This window comes from Melanerpes formicivorus, unplaced genomic scaffold, assembly GCF_026170545.1.
Source record: "Melanerpes formicivorus ecotype bairdi unplaced genomic scaffold, bMelFor1.0.p_v2 SCAF_201, whole genome shotgun sequence".
In the NCBI taxonomy this organism is placed as follows: Eukaryota; Metazoa; Chordata; class Aves; order Piciformes; family Picidae; genus Melanerpes; species Melanerpes formicivorus.
Window position 1 is genome coordinate 307,501 of NW_027142553.1, and position 7,500 is coordinate 315,000.

Here is a 7,500-nt window from a genome sequence, read left to right on the forward strand (position 1 = left end):
TCTTGCCGCTACCCCCCGCCCCCCCCCGCTGCCGGTTTGCGCGGAGGCCCCCCTTCCCGCCGTTGCCTCTTGCCGTTACCCCCGCCCCCCCCCCGCTGCCGGTTTGCGCGGAGCGCCCCCCGCCTGCCGTTGCCTCTCGCCGCGGCCACCACCGCCCCCTCCACACCCCCGGGCCCCCGTTACCGGTTTGCGCGGAGCCCCCCCTCCCGACGTTGCCTCTTGCCGCTGCTGCCACCCCCAGCTCCCCACACCCCCCGGCTCCCGTTAGCGGTTTGCGCGGAGCCCCCCCTTCCCGCCGTTGCCTCTTGCCGCTACCCCCCGCCCCCCCCCCCCGCTGCCGGTTTGCGCGGAGCCCCCCCGCCTGCCGTTGCCTCTTGCCGCGGCCGCCACCGCCCCCCCCACACCCCCCGGCCCCCGTTACCGGTTTGCGCGGAGCCCCCCCTCCCGACGTTGCCTCTTGCCGCTGCTGCCACCCCCAGCTCCCCACACCCCCCGGCTCCCGTTAGCGGTTTGCGCGGAGCCCCCCCTTCCCCCCTTCGCGGGCTGCCGCTTCCCTCCCGGGCTGCCCGGCTGCTCTCTAACCCCTGCGACCGAGGCGGCGCTGTTAGGGCGGCCGTGCCGGTGCCCCTTGCCGCAGCTAGCCTCTCGCCGCTGCCCCTCCCGTCCGTCGTCCCCCGTCCCCAAAAACTTGCTGCTCTCCACGCTGGAGCCTGCACGGGGGAGGTTGCGCTCCGCTCCTCCGGCCCTAAAGCCGCCCTCGCCCGCCCCCCGGCTTGCCGCTTGGCTCGGCTGCCCGCCCGCCCGCTAATCCCCCCAACGCCCCCACCCCAAAAACACCCCAGCCCTACCGCATGCCGCTCCCCCTCTCCCCGCTCTCGCTGACCGCTGCCACCCCCCCCCCACCCCTCCCCCCCGAAACAAACCCCCCAGCCCTACCGCATGCCGCTCCCCCTCTCTCCCTAGCCTGCCCCCCCCGCCGTCGCTTGCTGCCGCCGCCGCCGCCGCCGCCGCCGCCGCCGCCGGGACCCGCCTCGGTCTGGTGGCGCGCGCTCGGAGATCCCCGGCTACCCGTCCGTCCGTCCCTCCCTCCCACCCCGCCCCGGGGGAGGGCCCGGGGCAGCGCGGGCAGGCGGGGAGCAAAAAAAGGCGCGGGCGCCAAAAAACGTCGGGGTCCCGGGGTGGCGGAGGGGGGCGGCGGCGGGGGCGGCGGCGGGTACACGGCGCCGGGTCCAGGGCGCCGGGTCCAGCCCGTCCCGGGGCGGGGACAGGTGGTGTCGTCCGTCCCCGCCCCCGTAACCTGCTCTGAAGCATCCGCTTCCCGCCGCGGTTCGCCCTCCACCCCCCCGCCGCACACGCAGCTGCCGCTTCCCGCCGCCTCTGCCCCCCGCCCCGGGATCAACCACCCGCCGGGTCCAGCCGGTCCCGGTCCCGGGAACCTGCTCCCGGGGCCAGCCGGAGCCACGCCCCCTCCTCTGACGCTTCCAGCTGCCGCCTCCCCTCCCACCCCCCAAACTCACACTGGCCCTCGCCGGCCCGCCCACCCGCCTACCTGCTTGCCCGCCGCCGCTGGGTGGCGTGCCGGACACTCTCGCACACAGGTACACAGACAGGGACACAGGGACACAGGCACTCAGGCACACAGGGACACAGGGACACAGGGACATAAGGACACAGGGACACAGGCACTCAGGCACTCAGGCACTCAGGGACACAGGGACACAGGGACACAGGCACTCAGGCACTCAGGGACACAGGGACACAGGTGGCGGGCCGGAGGCCTCTCTCCACTGTGTGGCAGGGGTCCAAGAGCCACCCCAGCCCAACCCAGAGGGTCTTTTGCACCTCTCTAGAGGCCACCCAGAGACCCCAGGCCGCAGCAGAAGCCTCCCCCGCATGCTCTGCAGGCTTCCGACCCACCCCAGGCCGCACCAGAAGCCTCCCCCGCAAGCTCTGCAGGCTTCCGACCCACCCCAGGCCGCAGCAGAAGCCTCTCCCGCACGCTCTGCAGGCTTCCGACCCACCCCAGGCCGCAGCAGAAGCCTCTCCCGCACGCTCTGCAGGCTTCTCAGCCACCCCAGGCCGCAGCAGAAGCCTCTCCCGCACGCTCTGCAGGCTTCTCAGCCACCCCAGGCCGCACCAGAAGCCTCTCCCGCACGCTCTGCAGGCTTCTCAGCCACCCCAGGCCGCACCAGAAGCCTCCCCCGCACGCTCTGCAGGCTTCTCAGCCACCCCAGGCCGCACCAGAAGCCTCTCCCGCACGCTCTTCAGGCTTCTCAGCCACCCCAGGCCGCACCAGAAGCCTCCCCCGCACGCTCTGCAGGCTTCTCAGCCACCCCAGGCCGCACCAGAAGCCTCTCCCGCACGCTCTGCAGGCTTCTCAGCCACCCCAGGCCGCACCAGAAGCCTCCCCCGCACGCTCTGCAGGCTTCTCAGCCACCCCAGGCCGCACCAGAAGCCTCCCCCGCACGCTCTGCAGGCTTCCCACCCACCCCAGGCCGCAGCAGAAGCCTCTCCCGCACGCCCTGCAGGCTTCTCAGCCACCCCAGGCCGCACCAGAAGCCTCTCCCGCACGCTCTGCAGGCTTCTCAGCCACCCCAGGCCGCACCAGAAGCCTCTCCCGCACGCTCTGCAGGCTTCTCAGCCACCCCAGGCCGCAGCAGAAGCCTCTCCCGCACGCTCTGCAGGCTTCTCAGCCACCCCAGGCCGCACCAGAAGCCTCTCCCGCACGCTCTGCAGGCTTCTCAGCCACCCCAGGCCGCAGCAGAAGCCTCTCCCGCACGCTCTGCAGGCTTCTCAGCCACCCCAGGCCGCAGCAGAAGCCTCTCCCGCACGCTCTGCAGGCTTCTCAGCCACCCCAGGCCCCAACAGAAGCCTCTCCCGCACGCTCTGCAGGCTTCCGACCCACCCCAGGCCGCAGCAGAAGCCTCTCCCGCACGCTCTGCAGGCTTCCGACCCACCCCAGGCCGCACCAGAAGCCTCCCCCGCACGCTCTGCAGGCTTCCGTCCCACCCCAGGCCGCACCAGAAGCCTCCCCCGCACGCTCTGCAGGCTTCTCAGCCACCCCAGGCCGCACCAGAAGCCTCCCCCGCACGCTCTTCAGGCTTCTCAGCCACCCCAGGCCGCAGCAGAAGCCTCCCCCGCACGCTCTGCAGGCTTCTCAGCCACCCCAGGCCGCAGCAGATGCCTCCCCCGCACGCTCTGCAGGCTTCTCAGCCACCCCAGGCCCCAACAGAAGCCTCTCCCGCACGCTCTGCAGGCTTCCGACCCACCCCAGGCCGCACCAGAAGCCTCCCCCGCACGCTCTGTAGGCTTCTGACCCACCCCAGGCCCCAACAGAAGCCTCCCCCGCACGCTCTGCAGGGGCTTCTCAGCCACCCCAGGCCGCAGCAGAAGCCTCTCCCGCACGCTCTGCAGGCTTCTCAGCCACCCCAGGCCGCAGCAGAAGCCTCTCCCGCACGCTCTGCAGGCTTCTCAGCCACCCCAGGCCGCACCAGAAGCCTCTCCCGCACGCTCTGCAGGCTTCCGACCCACCCCAGGCCGCACCAGAAGCCTCCCCCGCACGCTCTGCAGGCTTCTCCGCCACCACAGGCCGCACCAGAGGATCTTTTGCACCTCTCTGGACGCCACCCAGAGACTCCAGGCCGCACCAGAGGCCCCCCCCCCCAACCATTTACAGGCTGCAGTGCCAGCCTAGGCCCCGCTGGCAGCCTCCCTTGTCTGCTTTGGAAGGCCTCCCATCCACTCCAGACCTGCCTGGAGGCCTCCCTCGACTGCTCCCGGGGCCCTCGAAGCCACCCTAGGCCTTTCTGGAGGACCTGCTCGACCGCTCGGGCGGCTTCTGACGCACCTTCGGCCATCCGGCGCCCAGCAGCTCCCAGGGCCAGGCACCGGCCTCCCCCTCCGGCCGCCCCTGGGGCCGGGGGTGGCTCGGACTCGGCGCCCCCAACGTGTCGTCCCGTCCCCCCCCCGCCCCGCACCGCCGAACATTCGCTGCAGCCGAGGGCTTGCCGCTCGACGCCTACCCCACCCGCCCAGCCCCCCGCTGCGGCCCGGCGCTGCCCCGGCCGCTGCGCCCCGCCTCTCATCGCTCCCCCCACCCGGCAACCGGCCGCCGGGCACGGCAAGTCCCAGGGCAGGGAACAGGTGCTGCCGGGACCCCGTGCTGGCTGCCGGCTTCCCGGGGCTGCCCCGGGCACGGACAGGTCGCCCCCCCGCCCCGGCGAATGTTCACCGAACCGGCTGCCGGCTGCCTTCGAGCACACCCCGCCCCCCGCCACTATCGTCCCCCCCCGCCCCCCCTCCGCCTCCGCTGCCGCTTCTCCCCGCACCGCCTCCACTGCCTCCCCCCGCCGCCGGCGAACGAGTCGCCGGATCCGTAGGGTGCCGGGAGCCCGAACGGCGAGCGGCTCCGGCTGCTGCCGGGACCGCGGGGATTCGAGCCGCTCCGGCCGCGGCCGGGACCCCGTGCCGGAAGCCGGCATCCCGGGACGGCCCCGGGACGGCCCCGGTCGCCGGCCGGGTGACGTTCAGCGAAGCGGCTGCCGCCAGTCTTTGGGCCTCCCCCGTGCCGGGGCCGCGGGGATTCGAGCCGGTCCGGCCGCGGCCGGGATCCCGGGCCGGACGATGGCTTCCCGGGCCGGTCCCGGTCGCCTCCCGGGTGACGTTCACCGAAGCGGCTGCCGGCTGTCTTCGAGCCCCCCCCCCCCCCCCGCCTCCGCAGCCGCTTCTCCCCGCACCCCCTCCACTGCCTCCCCCCGCCGCCGGCGAACGAGTCGCCGGATCTGTAGGGTGCCGGGAGCCCGAACGGCGAGCGGCTCCGGCTGCTGCCGGGACCGCGGGGATTCGAGCCGCTCCGGCCGCGGCCGGGACCCCGTGCCGGAAGCCGGCATCCCCGGACGGCCCCGGGACGGCCCCGGTCGCCGGCCGGGTGACGTTCACCGAAGCGGCTGCCGGCTGTCTTCGAGCCCCCCCCCCCCCGCCTCCGCTGCCGTTTCTGCCCGCACCCCCTCCACTGCCTCCCCCCGCCGCCGGCGAACGAGTCGGCGGATCCGTAGGGTGCCGGGAGCCCGAACGGCGAGCGGCTCCGGCTGCTGCCGGGACCGCGGGGATTCGAGCCGGTCCGGCCGCGGCCGGGACCCCGTGCCGGAAGCCGGCATCCCGGGACGGCCCCGGGACGGCCCCGGTCGCCGGCCGGGTGACGTTCAGCGAAGCGGCTGCCGCCAGTCTTTGGGCCTCCCCCGTGCCGGGGGCCGCGGGGATTCGAGCCGGTCCGGCCGCGGCCGGGATCCCGGGCCGGACGATGGCTTCCCGGGCCGGTCCCGGTCGCCTCCCGGGTGACGTTCACCGAAGCGGCTGACGGCTGTCTTCGAGCCCCCCCCCCCCCTCCGCCTCTGCTGCCGCTTCTCCCCGCACCCCCTCCACTGCCTCCCCCCGCCGCCGGCGAACGAGTCGCCGGATCTGTAGGGTGCCGGGAGCCCGAACGGCGAGCGGCTCCGGCTGCTGCCGGGACCGCGGGGATTCGAGCCGCTCCGGCCGCGGCCGGGACCCCGTGCCGGAAGCCGGCATCCCCGGACAGCCCCGGGACGGCCCCGGTCGCCGGCCGGGTGACGTTCACCGAAGCGGCTGCCGGCTGTCTTCGAGCCCCCCCCCCCCCGCCGGAGCCGCGGGTATACGAGCCGGTCCGGCCGCGGCCGGGACCCCGTGCCGGAAGCCGGCATCCCGGGACGGCCCCGGGACGGCCCCGGTCGCCTCCCGGGTGACGTTCACCGAAGCGGCTGCCGGCTGTCTTCGAGCCCCCCCCCCCCCTCCGCCTCCGCTGCCGCTTCTCCCCGCACCCCCTCCACTGCCTCCCCCCGCCGCCTGCGAACGAGTCGCCGGATCTGTAGGGGGCCGGGAGCCCGAGGCGGCGAGCGGCTCCGGCTGCTGCCGGGACCGCGAGGCTTCGAGCCGGTCCGGCCGCGGCCGGGATCTCGTGCCGAACGTCGTCTTCCCGGGACGGTCCCGGGAGGGCCCCAGTCTCCTCCCGGGTGACGTTCACCGAAGCGGCTGCCGGCTGTCTTCGAGCCCCCACCCCTGCCGTGGCCGCGGGGATTCGCCCCGGTCCGGCAGCTGACGGTTCCCTGTGTCGGACGCCGGCTTCCCGGGACTGCCCCGGGACAGCCCCGGTCGCCTCCCGGGTGACGTTCACCGAAGCTGCTGCCGCCTGTCTTTGTCCCCCCCCCCCCGTGCTCTCCCTCAGGCGGGAGGTAGACGTGCTCTGCCTCGGCGAGTAGACGTGCTCTCCCTGGGCGAGTAGACGTGCTCTCCCTGGGCGAGTAGACGTGCTCTCCCTCGGCGAGTAGACGTGCTCTCCCTGGGCGAGTAGACGTGCTCTCCCTCGGCGAGTAGACGTGCTCTCCCTCGGCGAGTAGACGTGCTCTCCCTGGGCGAGTAGACGTGCTCTCCCTGGGCGAGTAGACGTCCTCTCCCTGGGCGAGTAGACGTGCTCTCCCTGGGCGAGTAGACGTGCTCTCCCTCGGCGAGTAGACGTGCTCTCCCTCGGCGAGTAGACGTGCTCTCCCTGGGCGAGTAGACGTGCTCTCCCTCGGCGAGTAGACGTGCTCTCCCTCGGCGAGTAGACGTGCTCTCCCTCGGCGAGTAGACGTGCTCTCCCTGGGCGAGTAGACGTGCTCTCCCTCGGCGAGTAGACGTGCTCTCCCTCGGCGAGTAGACGTGCTCTCCCTGGGCGAGTAGACGTGCTCTCCCTCGGCGAGTAGACGTGCTCTCCGCGGAGATCGCGCTTGTCGCCAAGGGGTCGCTGTTGCGCTCTGCCTCCGCCTACGTCATCGTACAAGCCGGCGTGATTTCTGCGACCTGCCGCTGGGCGGAGGTCGGCTGGTTGTGCGCTCGCGGAGCTGACGGCCCTCCAGTTCCGTATATGAGGGAACAAGCGACGCCGAGCACTCCCAGGGCAGCGCTGCCGAGCGGCTGCTCCAAGCCACCCGCCAGGCGGCTGGGCAGGGGTCCGTCTGGCTTCTCGGTGGCTTTCGCCCGGGTCAGAGAGGGGACCCGCGGGGCCGAACAAAGGCGCGGCGGTTTGGAGCGGCCGCTGGCGCACCCTCAGCGGTGTTGGATGGGTTTCGCTCGTCCGTGAGCCGGAGCCCAGCCCGGGCTCGGCAACGAAAGCGGGGAAAAGAAAAAAAGTTGACGAGTGGCTGGCGCCGGCCACTGCCGAAGTGTGGAACCCCCGAAGCGAAGTTTGCCCGGTGGGGTACGGGGGCAGAGAAAGCCGGGGAGACGTGGTGCCGGCGTCGGTCCCACCAAGAATGGAAAGCAAGCCCGTCCAGGCACGGCGAGAGAGAGCCCGGTAAGGGGCAGAGAGAGTTCCCAGCACTGGACCCTCTTCACGGGGGTTCCCCCCCATGGCCAAAGCCGCAGCCCGCGGGGGCACGGCATCTAAGGGAAAAGCCAGCGGCGGTGACTGGCCACTCGTCTGCTATGGAGCCCGGCATGGGGGGAGGA